Source organism: Humulus lupulus, chromosome 6 (assembly GCF_963169125.1).
Source record: "Humulus lupulus chromosome 6, drHumLupu1.1, whole genome shotgun sequence".
NCBI classification, from domain to species: Eukaryota; Viridiplantae; Streptophyta; class Magnoliopsida; order Rosales; family Cannabaceae; genus Humulus; species Humulus lupulus.
The window spans coordinates 22,886,939-22,903,452 of record NC_084798.1 but is presented as its reverse complement, the minus strand read 5'-3'; the positions used below and the strand labels follow the sequence as shown (position 1 = coordinate 22,903,452).

At 34.6% G+C, this 16,514-nt stretch overlaps 1 non-coding gene across 1 annotated transcript; it reads left to right on the top strand.

Annotated features, from left to right (window-relative positions):
- The first annotated feature begins 13,467 nt into the window (after positions 1-13,467).
- LOC133787304 (small nucleolar RNA R71) lies at positions 13,468-13,574 on the top strand. The gene has a single exon (XR_009872333.1). It is a non-coding gene; the product is annotated as a small nucleolar RNA R71 (small nucleolar RNA).
- Positions 13,575-16,514: the final 2,940 nt, after the last annotated feature.

Sequence of the window (16,514 nt, the reverse complement as noted above, 5' to 3'; positions counted from 1 at the left end):
ATTCATCTAGGATTTATCTTGATATATGCTTGAATATTAAAAATACAATCATAAGAGTTGACACACAAAATTACAAGCTTCGTCTGCACTGAAAACTCATTTCAGCCGACTAGTGCTTGGGTTCCCTGAACCAGGGTAACAACTCTCACTATATTTAGAAGTACTTTTACATAAACCAGTTCAAGAATCAATATGTAAAACTGTACAATATATCTCAAAATACAGTGAACCTTTTTTACCCTAAATAACCAAATCCCTTGGTTATAGATGCAAGATCCCCTTGCTTCAATGTTGAACTCCCTTCAATAATATCTCAAATCCGAAAACCTTAAGATCTATAGCATCAAGACCCAGCTGAACTCCTTCACCAATCACGGCTTGATTCCAGAGCTTGCACAGAAACCTTCAACCATCTTCAATGGAGTTTCTTGCCAATATCTGCAAAAATCAATAGAAGAAAAAGAAAGAAAATAGACCAAAAACACCCAATCAAATCTATCGAACAAAGAGAGTTGGTTATAACTAATTAACCAGGCCAATATATATCCTTGGCTGCAATTAGGTATAACCCCGAACCAACTAACAACTGTTACGCACTAACAGCCTTGCTTTACACACATGCTGACGTGGACACTAACTAAAAACAAATAAACTCCAGACATAACAAAAGTCCATTCCAGACGCGACTGGACCTAATTTGTCATACACAAAATATTGGTCCTTACATGGTCAATGGTCCTTAGAGTTGGTGTAGTGGGGTTTGGAAGAAGGGCAAGATAATTATACATAAAAAATGAATTACTGGGGTATTTTGTTTCATTTCAAAGTGGGTCTCAACTTTGAATCAATAATATGTAGGAAGACAAAAGAATGTGATTGACCAAGGACTATGCTTCGTACTAGACCCCACTCATTCATTTTCAAGTAATAGATCGATATATCACAACCTACAAATAATACCAATGGCATTGATTATATTTATCTATATATATGAAAATATATTTATAGATATACCAGTTCATTATTCTAAGAAATTCATGCAGTGGCCTCTTTCTAGTACTAAAGAAGTTCCAAAAGGTTATTTGGCTGTTTATGTTTGGGATGACCAAGATGAAGAGATTTGTGAGATGCTAAGTCCTGCACACAATATGTCTTCACAGATCTTATTTCCAATAAAAGGAGAACATGTTGACTCAAATGAAAAAAAAATTATGTCCAATTTTTACAAGTAGTCAAACAATTTCCTTTTAATAGCCAAAGTATATGATCTACGACATTGTTTCTGAAAAATTATGTTAGTGCTATGATATTTACAATTAATTCAATTGAGAAGTGATATCAATGAAGATGGCTTCTTTGCAGGGAATTGTGAGTCCACACATCGGATGATCAATGAAGAATGCTCATATCAGCTATGCTTAGCAATTCTTGAAATGCAGGCTCATTTAGGTACGGAGGAGGTGTTTTGTGTAGGCTTCTTTTCTTCCTCTCCCACGTGGACAGTAGTAAAGTAGCCCTTTGGAATTGTTGCGGACTTCAAAGTTGATTCCTTAGTGTCTGAAAGTTATACGATCAATCATTTGAATATGGTTTTCTTAAACAAACACTCGAATATTAAGCTAGGCACTATTTTTCATTGCTAAAGTGCTCTTTGGCGAACCACCACTTAGGAAATGGTGATTTCTTCACTATGAAATCGATCAAGAAGTGTTTGGTCTCCGGTTACTCACTTGACCTCAATGTCATTCTTCAACATCTGCCGAATCATCCTAACAAAAATGGCGATTTATTCGTTCTCAAATCGATCAAGAAGTGTTTGGTCTCTGGTTACTCGCTTGAATCTCAATGTCTACTTAATGAGTCGAAGATTCTTCAACATCTACCGAATCATTGTTGCATAAAATATAGATAAGTGCACGTGTATATTGTCAACAACAAGTAATATAGTACCAAGTACTAGATATCATGTCCACAAGGATTGCTAATTCACAAATTGCAAAAAATAAGAATCAGCAAAATGGTTTAAAAGAAAAAGAAAACAAATTAAGTGAATTTTTGAGATTGCAATTTAAACTAATGAGAAACTAAATTAAAGCTCAAAATTATCAAACACAATTTAAAAGGAATTAACAAAGATTAACAATGATGGAATGACAAGCTAGGATAATTAAATTCCTCTATTATGCAAAATCTGGCGACAATGCTACGTAAATGTTGTGGCAAACTGGCAGTTCAGTAATCAAGAATTCCAATAAATTTCCATAAGTTTCCATCGAAATCATTATGGTTGTAATCCTCTAATCAAACTCACATACTCCTATGTCAATTAAATTTCAAGAATCTATATTCACGCATCAACTCCTCAAGATTATGCATGGCAAAGATACATTTCTATACCTTTACAAAATTAAATTGAAAAACATTAAATCTTGCATCATTCAAGTTTTAGGATAATTAAAGCTCAAAATTATCAAACACAATTTAAAAGGAATTAACAAAGATTAACAATGATGGAATGACAAGCTAGGATAATTAAATTCCTCTATTATGCAAAATCTGGCGACAATGCTACGTAAATGTTGTGGCAAATTGGCAGTTCAGTAATCAAGAATTCCAATCAATTTCCATAAGTTTCCGTCGAAATCATTATGATTGTAATCCTCTAATCAAACTCACATACTCCTATGTCAATTAAATTTCAAGAATCTATATTCAAGCATCAACTCCTCAAGATTATGCAGGCAAAGATACATTTCTATACCTTTACAAAATTAAATTGAAAAACATTAAATCTTGCATCATTCAAGTTTTAGGTCCATCAATTACCACTCTTTTCAGCAACCATAATCAGTTCATTTACTCACTAATGGTGATCAATCAAAAGCAATAATTAAACATGAAACGCACTTGAATGAATGAACCACAATTAGTATATTAACATTACTATCAAAGTACCCAAAAGTTACATAATAGAGTTCTTCAACTATCCTAGCTATTAAAAGGTTAGCTCATGGTTAAGACTTCAAATACACCCAAATAAAAATAGCCCATATTCAGAAATTAAAAGAATAGTTCAAAAAGATGATAAGAGAGCAAGGTAAGAAATGCCAAGCCAATAGGATGTCTCCAAGTAGCTTTGTATCCTAGCCTTGTCCCCTTGCTCTTCACACTTCAAGCTCTCCAAAAATGACTCTTTTTCTTGTACCAGTTGACTGAGTCCTGACCCCTTTGTCTCATCGTGAGTTTTTCCAATTAGGGGCTGAATTCATGATGCAGCTAGGTCACCCTTTGCTTACCCACGTGGGCCTCATTTTTTCATTTCTTTCCCTTTTTTTTTTAAGCAAAATGGATTAAGAAAATTAAAGGCCCAATACCCAATAATATCACTTAGCCCACATGATAATTATACTACAACAATTTTCACTTCTAATGACTCTCTATAATGGCTTATTCCAAGGTGTAAGTCATTAAAAGTACTCAGGGATATTTAAAGCCTAATGGTGTAAGTAATTAAAAGTTCTTGTTGATGACTACCTAAGTAAGTCATTAAAAGTGGTGGGAGACGTTAATTTAAAAATATGAATATAAAATTATTTATTTATAAAATATCAAACATGTAAGAGCATCTGATGTCTCCCCTGGGAAGACGTGCTAGACATCTAACGTCTTCCCAGGGGAGACGTTAGATATCTGGCCTGATATATACTCAGCCTTTCCTTCTTCTTTCCCGAGCGCACGAACCAGAGGCGGAGAAGGGCAATTTTCTAGGCGATTTCAGGGCCATTTTTTTTTGACGATTTTGGTCGATTTTAGGCTATAAAATCTCATTTGTGGTAAGTTTTCATTATTTATAAGTGTTGTATAATAGTTAGGATAATTTTCATGCTTATTTTCTCTAGTTATTAAGGGATTGATATTGAGATTTTAGGGTTTATGAGTTGCGGTTTTGGGTGATTTTTGGCTCAACAAAGTGGATTTAAATCATATTTGAGGTAGGATTTCAAGATTAAACAATGTATTATAGTTAAAATGGTAGAAAAAATTATTTTTGTGCATTTTTTATATGATTTGTGGGTTTTATTAGAAATATTAGTTTAAAGTATGAAAAATATTTTTTATGTATATTTGAGATACTATATTGTTTAATTTTAAGATAATACCAAATTATTTACTATTTTTAAAATTTTATTACTATTTAATCCGAAAATTATACATTTTTAATTAATTTTTAATGTTTGTTAAGTATATATATGTAAATATGTTTTGCTAAAATTTATTTAATAAATTTGTCTAAAATAAGAAAAATAATTTAATTTTAATTTTACATACAAAATAGTAATTCAAGTTTATATGTTTATAATTTTTTTAATTTATATTATTATTTAATTAAAAAATTATATATATATATATATCTTTGTAATCTTTATTAACATTTAAGTAGGTTATTTATATAGTTATGTTTTTTTTATTGAATTAGTAATCTTTTATTAATTAATTAATTTAAACTTTTATGTTATGGTTTTAACAGAGATTTTTATGAGATTTTTGCCTCAAAATTTTGATTTCAAGCACACATTTGAGGTTTTTAAGTTTCTAAAATTCTAATAATAAGTTATTGTTATCTCAAAAAATAAATAATAAGTTATTGTTAATCTAATTATTTAGTGAAGTTTGTTTAGTAATCTTTTATTTATTAATTAATTTAGTTTTGTAGGTTGTGAATTTAATAGCTAAGTGTGCACATTGCAAAGTGAAGTAAATTTGTTAGCAAGGACTATTATTTGCAAGTGGTACATACATTATCTTATTTCTTGTTTTGGTATAATTAAACTTTTGTTAGAGGGGTTTGAATATCTTAAATATTCATCCATAGTGAAGTAGGTTCTGAGATTAAAATTGTGTGTTTCGGTGATAACAGAAGGTTGAGAACTATATGCTTCAGTGAAGTAGGTTCTGGAAAATTTGTTTGTGTGCTGCGGAGCTATAAGGAAGAAACTTATTGTGTGTTGTTTGAATTGTTTGACTTGTTGTTCACAAATAGTTAGATCACTATTATAGGAGAAATTCTGCTTGATTTTGTCTAGAATTGTGTATTCTATTATTATATTTGTATGGTGTTGTGCTTATTTGATTGGATTTGATTAGATTGACAGATGGTTAGGTTACTAATATAGGGGAAATGCTGCACAATTTTTCGTATGCTTAATTAGTTTTTTTGTTTGTTTAATTTTTCATAGACATAGGAGAGGATATTGATAGAAAATGGATGTCAGCGAATAGGTTATCTGTGGAATATAAAAACAGGGTCAACCTTTTTCTGACCAGTCTACCAAAACCTCTTGAAATTCCAAATAATATAGAAATTGTGCAACCTAAAGTAAGTAACTACAACTTCAATTATTTTGAAAATCTATAGTTGAATTTTACTAATATTCTTTATATTAAATATTAGTGTCCACACCAACCAGACAGTGTGACATTTGGATATTATGTGATGAGGATGTTGAAGGATTACATTGAACATCCACGACCTGGACATTACTTGAAGAAAGAGGTATGTATTTATATTTATAAAAGTTGATAGTTTATTTATTATTAAGTATATATAATCAAACAATATATTTTACTTTGTATTTTTTGTAGCTAAACACTACGCCATATACACCAGCACAGATTAATGAAATGCGACAATAGTAGGCGAACGATATGCTACCGATAGTTCAATGTCATTGTCCCAAAAAATAGGTTTTTGTTGTTTACTTTTTCTATCTTACTATATGTCTAGCTAGCTAATGTAATATTTGTTGATTTTGTATGCGTAATAAAAAATATTACCCTTTTGTATATTTAGCTAGCTAAAACATATTATATACGCATTTTAGTTTTATTAATGAAAATTCACAATTTAAATTTGCATATAATTTAGATTTTTTAATTAATATATTTAATTTCATTTCACAATATGTATATTTAATTATATTAATTAATATACTGAAAATAAATATTTAAGTAATTATTTTTTTAAAATACAAAAACCAATGATGACTCGGGATAAGAGACATTGAATATATACAAAGTCTTTTATGGGGAGACGTTGCAGGTACCCTACGATGACTCCCAGGGGGAGACTTTGTAGACATTCAACGTCTCCCCCTGGGAGTCATCATAGGATGTACGGTCTACACCCTACGATGACTCCCAGGGGAGACGTTGAATGTCTACAAAGTCTCCCCATGGGAGTCATCATAAGGTACCTTTAGATGGCTCCTCCAACAACGTCTCCCTTGGGGGTTGATATTAAATGTGAACAATGTCTTCCTCATATAGCCATTAAATGTCTATTTTGTTTTAGTGTTAATTCAAAAATATTGAGCTGGATAAGACAAAATGTGGTACTTTCTCACGTGAGCCTTTGAGAGAGCTAGCTGGCAAAGCGTAATGTTGCTTCAATGCTGCAGCTTCCCAAATTCCTGATTCACTTCAAGCTTCAAATCCTTCTAAAAATTCCCAAAATTATACCAACCACATGCCAAGGCAAAATTTCACAATTTAGGATATATTTTTCAAGCACTAAACTAATATTTGATATTAACTCATTATAATTAATATTTTACAAAAAAAAAAGCACTGCAAAATACCTTAAACCACTCTTTTCTTGATAAAAATATAAGTTTAAAAGCATAAAAATAACTCTAATTCCTAGAGTTATCACACCCTCAAACTTATCTTATTGCTCGTCCTTAGTGATGACTCTACTCCCTAAACACACAACACCACAAATGACACCTCAAAGATACAAAAGAAAAACAAAACAAGAAACTCATAATCAACTTGAACATGGTCATATTAAAGTAGGGCTAAAGCTCTCAAATCAATGATTCAAATAATAACTCAAGTGTATATGAAAGCCAAGTTCCTCAATTATTAAGATGCTAACCCAACTAAGTGTTCAATGTGTTCCCAAATAGTGCACAAATAGTTCTTCCCAATCAACCCCTCTTCCCTAGATTAGGCTAAGCAACAATCCTAAGGTGTAATTCATGCTTTCATATGTTGAACTCAATAACCCCTCTCCACTAATGTAGTTGGCAAAGTGATTTAGATCAATAGGTCTTTACATGGTTGTAATGTAAGCTAGGCTAAAGGTATGGATTAAGATGGATTTTTTAGGCTAAAATTTTAAAACCTAGCTTGCCTTAGATGTAATGGATTCATTATCCTCTACCCATTACAAGTGAACTCTTTGTCGTTTCCTTATAAATCTTTGCATTCTCATATGAAAACAAACGCATTTGTTCGTCCAATTCATCAAGTTGTAGCATTCTTTTTTCCCCCTGCCAGTTGCAAGTCTAAATTGAGTTGTTGGAGTGCCCAATAAGCTCTATGTTCAAGTTCCACTGGCAAGTGACATGCCTTTCCAAACACTAAGCGGTAAGGAGACATCCCCAAAAGAGTTTTAAATGTTGTTCGATAGGCCCATAAAGCATCATCCAACCTCTTGGACCAATCCTTGCGATTTGGATTCACCACCTTCTCAAGAATACCCTTGATTTCTCTATTAGACAATTCCACTTCCCCATTGGTTTGAGGGTGGCATGTTGTAGCCACCTTATGATTCACACTATACTTAGCCAATAAGTTAGCCAACACTTTGTTCGCAAAATGGGTTCCCTCATCACTTATGATAGCTCTTGGAGTGCCAAATCTAGTGAAAATATGCTTGTGTAAGAACCTCATGACCACATTGGAATCATTAGTAGGATAGGCAGCGACTTCAACCCACTTAGAAACATAATCAACAACCACCAAGATATACAAATTACCATATGAGGGTGGAAAAGGGCCCATGAAATCAATCCCCCGAACATCAAACAATTCAACTTCAAGTATATTAGTTAGAGGCATTTCATGTCTTCTTGAGATGCTTCCAGCCCTTTGGCAACGATCACAACTAGCATCATAAGCATGCGCATCCCTAAATAGAGAAGGCCAAAAGAAACCGGATTGTCAAACTTTGGCAGTGATACGTGCTCCCCCAAAATGACCACCACAAGGCGATGAATGCCAATGAAACAAAATACCCTCTATCTCATGTCCAACAACACATCTTCTAATCAACTGATCTGCACATTGCTTAAATAGAAAGGGCTCCTCCCACAAATAAGACTTCACATAATGTAAGAATTTCTTCCTTTGTTGGCTAGTCATCTCCAGTGGCATCTACCCACTAGCTAAATAATTAGAAAAATCAGCAAACCAAGGAGGCTCATGAGAATGTTTGACCTCAAAAACTTGTTTGTTGGGGAATGTTTCCTTGATGGGGACAAGAGAATTGGACTCTTCTTCACGCTCCATTCTTGGTAAATGGTCAGCCACTTGATTTTCTACCCTTTTTCTATCTTGAATCTCAAAATCTAACTCTTGAAGCAAAAGCATCCACCAAATCAATCTTGCCTTTGCATCCTTCTTGGCAATCAAATACTTTATGGCTGAGTGATAGGTGTAGACAATCACTTTAGTACCCACAAGATAGGAGCAAAACTTGTCAAAAGCAAAGACAATAGCTAGTAACTCCTTCTCAATCACAATGTAATTCAATTGAGCTCTTGTCATAGTGCGGCTGACATAACAAATAGAGTGAAACACATTGTTCCTTGCTGCCCCATGATAGCCCCAACAGCATAATCGCTGACATCACACATCAATTCAAAGGGTAAACTCCAATCCGGTGCAATAATGATAGGGGCTAAAATTAATCTCTCTTCAACTCTTGAAGAGCCTTCAAACATGCTCCATTGAAATGGAATGGTGTATCCTTCTCTAAAAGATTGCAAAGTGGCTTGGAAATCTTAGAGAAGTCTTTGATGAATCTTCTGTAGAAACCGACATGCCCAAGAAAGCTCCTAATGTTCTTCACTGAATCAGGAGGTGGTAGCTTTTCAATAACTTTAATTTTTGCCTTATCAACTTCAATCCCTTGTCTAGATACCTTATGCCCCAAAACAATACCTTCCATAACCATGAAGTGATAGTTTTCCCAGTTAAGGACTAGGTTTGTCTCTTCATATCTCTTCAACACCTTGGACAGGTTGCTCAAACAATCATCATAAGAATCCCCAAAGATTGAGAAATCATACATGAACACATCTAGAAATTGCTTAACCATATCAGTAAAGATAACCATCATACATCGCTGAACCGTAGCAGGAGCATTGCACAAGCCAAAGGGCATCCTCCTAAATGAAAAAAGTACCATAGGGGCAAGTGAATGTAGTCTTGTGTTGATCTTCTGGGGCCAACGCTATCTGATTGTAACCAGAGTACCAATCAAGGAAACAATAGTACTCTCTCCAAGAAAGTCTGTCTAACATCCGATCAATAAAAGGAAGAAGGAAATGATCCTTTCTAGTGGCCTTGTTTAGCTTCGTGTAGTCCATGCAAATCCTCCATCCAGTCATAGTTTAGTAGGAATCAACTCATTGTCTTCATTCTTCACCACTATGATCCCACCCTTCTTAGGCACACAGTGAACAAGTTTCACCCATGAACTATCAGAGATAGGATAAATAATGCCAGCATCTAACCACTTGATGATTTCTTTCTTCACTACTTCCTTCATGATAGGATTTAGTCTCCTTTACCCCTCAATAGAACCCTTTTCACTGTCTTCAAGCAAGATCTTATCCATACACAAATAAGGACTAATACCTCGAATATCTGCAATAGTCCACCCAATGGCCTTCTTGAACTTCCTCAATACCTTAAGCAACATTTTTTCTTATTCATGAGTCAACTCCGCATAAATAATGACAGGTAAAGTGGATGATGGCCCCAAGTAGGCATATTGCACATGTGATGGCAAGACTTTTAACTCCAACTCAGGTGGCTCTTCAATTGATGGATTGGGAGCTTTGAACTCCCTAGATGACAACTCCAATGAATCAAATCGACCTCTTGTTCTTAACCCTTGAGAATTATCCTCCAACCAAGCTAGGTACTTGTAACGACCCAAAATCACTAATAAGGCTTAAGGGCCTTGATTAGTGTGCCAGGAGGGCATAATTGGTTTATGTGTGATTTAAATGATTAGATGCATGATTATGTGATATGCATGATTATATGATTATATGGATATGTGAAATGCATGTTTATGAGTATTAATATACATGACATATTTGTAATTTTTAGCCTGTTGAGGGCATAAATGTGATTATATGTGATAAATTGATGAGACCACATTATTATGTGGATATATTTGAATCATATGGCTCGAGACATTCCTAGTGGGTGGATTGGCGAAATAGTCACGGTGGGGATTTATACCCGGCTCAGGGGAGCCTGGGGGTATTTTCGGGAATTTAGAAATTTTATCGAGGGGTTATTAGACATTGGGTAAATAATTGGTGATTAATTGGATGATGAGATTTAAGTGGTAAATATTAGGAACACTCGAGGAATTAGTGGAAATTGGGAACAATGACTATTCTACCCCTAGATTGAGTTAAGGGTTAGTTTTATTTGGAAGGGCAAAGTGGTCTTTTTCCTAAGATTAAGGATATACTCAGTTTTTTTTTTTAACAAAATAGAGAAGATTATAGAAGAGTTCAAGGAAGGAATGAAGGAAAAAACTCTCAGCTCACCCTCTCTCTCTCATCATCACGTACACACTATCTCTCTCTCACTCTTCCTTGTTGAAGTTGAAGCTAGGCTTGGGCTGGGGAATTTTTAAAGGAAAACAGATGGAATTGAAGATGATTAAAGCTAGGAGTTAAGACTAAAACTTGTGTGGAGTCAAGCCATAATTGAGGTTTATCACCAAGGCTCGAGGCTGAGGACCGTGCTCGGAACCAACTCACCTCCTCCGTTCGGAATTAAAGGTAAGAAAACTACACCTGTTTGTGTGGCTATGTTGGGACTAAGGTTCCCTATATTTGAATATAAATGCTATATGATTATGATATGCCATGTGAGCATGAAATAAACGGCCTAAGAGTGTTGGAATTGATATTTGCGCATAGGACGCAGCTCGGCCATTGGTAGCTGAGGTTAGCTAAATAATCACTGGGCTCGGCCTAAGCGAGCCGGAGACAGTGGGTTAAACAGAGGGTGCAGCCTAAGAATTGTAAGATATGTTTACTATTGTTAATCTGATGATTATGGCATGTTGAATACCTGGATGATAGATTGTTGATTTATCGATTGTTATCACTGATTATGTGAATGTTATGGCTTGCTGAATATCTGGTTAATGTCTTGTGAATTATTTGATTATCGTTATTGTTTATGCCTTGTATTATGGTTTTCTTGCTAGGCCTTGGCTCACGGGTGCTATGTGGTGTAGGTAAAGGCAAGGGGTAACGTGGATCAACCCTGAGTTGGAGAGCTCTGGGGGCGGGATGTACATAGTCAGGTGCTCCTCCGCCACGACCAAGGAATAGTTTAGGGACGCGAAAAACCCTAAATGCTTATTTTGCCATTAAAGTGGCTTGTGATTATATAAGTCTTTTAAAATTTTGTAAACTGTCCTTAAAACCTTATTTTTGGGATCCCATGTATCAAACGTTTATTTAAATGAAATTTATTTACTTATGACCAAAATCTTTTAACCGTAACTCGATTATAGTTCTAGTGTCACATTTTTAACTAAATGACTTGATTAGCAAGTCTAGCACCTTTATAAATACACAGTGGAACGATCTTGGTTATCCAGGGCGTTACAGTACTCCTCCTCATCTTCGTCATTGTGAGAGTCAAACAACAATAACTTTTCTAATGGATCATCAACGTTACTAGTCTCAAACTCCTTTGATGCCAAAGAATCTACCACTGAAACCACTGAGCATTTCTCAACCTCATCAGGAAATTTCATAGCCTTGAAAACATTAAAAGTCACCTTTTCATCTTGGACCCTCATAGTAAGCTCACCCTTCTGCACATCTACCAAAGTTCTTCCTGTTGCAAGAAATGAACTCCCCAAGATAATGGGCACCTCTCTATCCACCTCATAGTCTAGCACAATGAAATCAACAGAGAATATGAATTTGTCTACCCTCACCAACACTTCTTCAATCTTCCCATATGGATGAGCAAGAGATCTATCTGCAAGTTGAAGAGTAATTGTAGTAGGCCTGACTTCTGCAATCCCCAATTGCTTGAAAACAGACATTGGCATCAAGTTAATGCTTGCACCCAAATCATGTAAAGCCATCCCACAATAATTGTCTCCAATAGTACAGGGAATAGTGAAACTCCCAGGATCCTTCAACTTTAGTGGCAACTTGTCTTGCAGAAATGAACTACACTCTTCAGTTAGAGCCACAGTTTCAAACTCCCTAGCCTTCTCTTCCTTGTAAGAACATCTTTCATGAATTTCACATAGTTAGGAATTTTCTCAAGTGCCTCTACTAGTGTGATGTTGGTATGCAACTGCTTCAACATATCTAAAATTTTCTTGAATTGAGAATCCAACTTTTGCTTCTGAAAACATTGAGGAAATGGATGTGGCTGCCTTGAAATTGAGTTGTCTAGGCCACTATGCTACGACATTCCTGCAACATTCTGGGCAGATGCAGATTTTTGTACACTAGGAATTTCAGCATCTTTTTGGATTTCCTCATTTATTTGGATTGAAGAGGGCTAACCCTCATGCCCAAGGTTTGTCTTGGTATTCTCCAACTTTTTCCCACTTCTCAAAGTGACGGCTTTACAATGTTCCTTGCCCACATTTCTTGGATTCTCGGTATCACTTGGTAATGTACCCTGGGGTCTATTTCTAAGCTCATTAGCTAGTTCCCCAACTTGATTTTCTAAGTTCCTCAATGATGGCACTTGGCTTTGGATCATGGCTTCATTCTTCACTATATACTCCTTCAACATGTTCTCAAGAGAGCTAGATTGCATTGCTTGTTGTTGTGGTGCTTGTTGAGAAGAACCTGGTGAAATTCGGTATTGGAGGCATAGAAGAGTTGCTAGGGCTAGCCCCTTGATTACTCCATGAAAAGTTGGGATGTTGCCTCCATGATGGGTTGTAGGAATTAGAATAAGGACCATTCTTATTTTGATTCCCCATGTAACACACAACTGCTGGATTGGAATGACAGTTGTCAAAAGTATGACCCTCACCACAACACATAATAGATGTTCTTCATTTGCCCCATTTGTGTCCCCATAGGATGCCCCATTGACTGATTCATCCCCATGTTATTTGTCTTGAGCATATTCAAAATAGAAGAAACTTGGGCTGCCAAAGAAGTGATGGCATCTACATCATGAATACCAGCCACCTTTCTACCTATAGAAGATCTAGTAGTGGGCCATTGATAGTTGTTGTTGGATATCCTCTCAAGGATATCATATGCCTCATTGAAGGACTTAGCAAGAAGAGCCCCATTTGCTAAAGCATCAACTACCATTTTAGTATGGGTGTTTAGACCATTATAAAATGTCTCCATCTGGATGTAATGAGGAGTGCCATGATGAAGGCATTTGGGCAACAACTCCTTAAATCACTCCCATTACTCATATAAAGATTCTTCATCAAGTTGCTGAAATGAAGTAGTCTCATTGCGGAGCTTGGAATTTTTAGTGGGAGGAAAGTAATTCATCAAAAATCGCTCAGCCAACTCTTGACAAGTAGTCACAAAATCAGATGACAAAGAGTTCAACCAAGCTCTCGCTCTGTCTCTCAAGGAGTATGGGAAAAAATTTAGTCTTAAGGCATCCTCTGTAACTCCGGGCAGCTTGAAAGAATCACTCACTTCAATGAACAAATGAAGATGAAGGTGAGGATCTTCTGTTGGCATCCCACTGAACTGGCCCACAGTTTGAAGAATTTGGAACATAACTGGCTTCAACTAAAACTGTGTAGCCTGAATTCCTAGTCTCACAATGCTCGGATTAAGCTCATTGAAGAGGGGGAGAACATATTGCCTAATAGCTCAATCTCTATCATCAACCACAATAATTGCATTCTGCCCATTATTGGCAGCTACCCCCCCTTGAACTACTCTTTCTTGAGCAACTCCAGCTTGATTTGCTTCCCTTTGAGCGGCTCCATGTTGAGCTCCTTGCTCAGCATCCATCACTACTACTTCCCTGTTGGATTTTTGTACTTTTCTCCTTCTTTTATATGTACGTTCAATTTCTAGATCAAGGGGAAGTAGTTCAAGGTCTTGACTCTCATTCATACACTATTTGAACCTGAATTTGCACAAGAGTCACCCAAGTTAGCACAAAAGAAAATTAAACTGAATTGCAAGATAATTAATTTTACAATAATTGACTTTAAACAATCATTGGCAACGACGCCAGAAACTTGTTACGTAAAATATAGCTAAGTGTAAGTGTGCACTGTCAACAACAAGTTATATAGTAGCAAGTATTATATATCGTGTCCTCAATGATTGCAAATTCATAAATTGCAAATAATAAAAATCAACAAAATGGTTTAAAAGAAAAAGAAAACAAATTATGTAATTTTTGAGATTGCAATTTAAACTAATGAGAAACTAAATTAAAGCTCAAAATTATTAAATACAATTTAAAAGGAATTAACAAAGATTAACAATGATTGAATGAAAATCTAGGATAATTAAATCACTATATTATGGAAAATCTGGCAACAATGCTACGTAAATGTTGTGGCAAACTGACAATTCAGTAATCAAGAATTCCAATCAATTTCCATAAGTTTACGTCGAAATCATTATGGTTTTAATCCTCTAATCAAACTCACATACTCCTATGTCAATTTAATTTCAAGAATCTATATTCAAGCATCAATTCCTCAAGATAATGCAAGGCAAAGATAAATTTCTATACCTTTACAAAATTAAATAGGAAACATTAAATCTTGCATCATTCAAGTTTTAGGTCCATCAAATATAACTCTTTTCAGAAACCATAATCAATTCATTTACCCACTAATGGTGATCAATCAAAAGTAAGAATTAAACATGAAGCACACTTGAATGAAAGAACCACAATTAGTATATTAGCATTACTATCAAAGAACCCAAAAGTTACATAATAGAGTTTTTCAACTATCCTAGCTATTAAAAGGTTAGTTCATGGTTAAGACTTCAAATATACCCAAATAACAATAGCCCATATTGAGAAATTAAAAGAATAGTTCAAGAAAAAGACAAGAGAGCAAGTTAAGAAATGTCAAGCCAATAGGATTTCTCCAAGTAGCGTTGTCTCCTAGCCTTGTCCCCTTGCTCTTCACACTTCAAGCTCTCCAAAAATGGCTCATTTTCTTGTACCAGGTGACTGAGTCCTGTCCCCTTTGTCTCAACGTGAGTTTTCCCAATTAGGGGCTGAATTCATGATGCAACTAGGTCATCCCTTGCTTACCCACATGGGCCTCATTTTTTTTCCTTTCTTTCCCTTTTTTTTTTAAGCAAAATGGACCAAGCAAATTAAAGGCCCAATACCCAGTAATATCACTCAGCCCCACATGATAATTAATTCACAAATATTGACCTAGATAAGGCAAAATTTTGTAGTTTCCTACGTGGCTCTTTGAGAGAGCTGGCTGGCAGAGCGTAATGCTGCTTCAATGTTGCAGCATCCCAAATTCCTGATTCACTTCAAGTTTTAAATTCTTCTAAAAATGCCCAAAATTCTACCAACTATCTTCCAAGTCAAAATTTCACAATTTAGGATATATTTTTCAAGTATTAAACTAATATTTAATATTAACTCATTATAATTAATATTTTACAAACCAAAATAAAAACACTACAAAACACCCTGAACCATTCATCTCTTGATAAAAATATAAGTTTAAAAGTATAAAAATAACTCTAATTCCTAGAGTTATCAATCATCCTAACAAAAATAAAATCTTTTATTCGTCAATTCTCTTTTCTCCATGGTTGTCTTTATATGTTATTATATTAAATATCATTTTATGGCTTCAGTTATATTACATTCATTTATAAATACTGGTTATAAGTCCAAACATAATAAATCGTTTAAATATAACGGTGACATATCCCGTTACAATTATTTCACAGATAAATTTTAGTTTTTTTCATTATAATTATAGTTGGATGATATTTTTCCAATATCAAAAAATTCTTCACATCATTATCATTATTTAGCGTCCTAATCCGGCCATTTTATTTATTTATTTTGTAGGTGGTACTCAAGCAATTTGTTTTGCACAGACAACTCAATTGGGTGGTCTCAAGTTTTTTTGTCTAAATTTCTGGGAGTGACTTTGTCTTATATTAGTTGCTTTGTTCTTTAGCGACTCATCTATATTTTTACTTTTTATACCATTTGACTAGACAATTTTCCTTTTGGTTGAAAGTAGTTCATTCGCCTTTTATTTCATTCTTGTGTGATTCATTTCACTTAATTGAAAAAAATATATTATTAATTAGTTGCTAAAGATAATTAGCAAACTGTTTTAATTTATTTTTTAGGTTTTTTTGTCCTAATTTAATATAATCACTTTTAATCTAAATATGGTGATTATTTATTTACTCTATATATTGTAATATTTT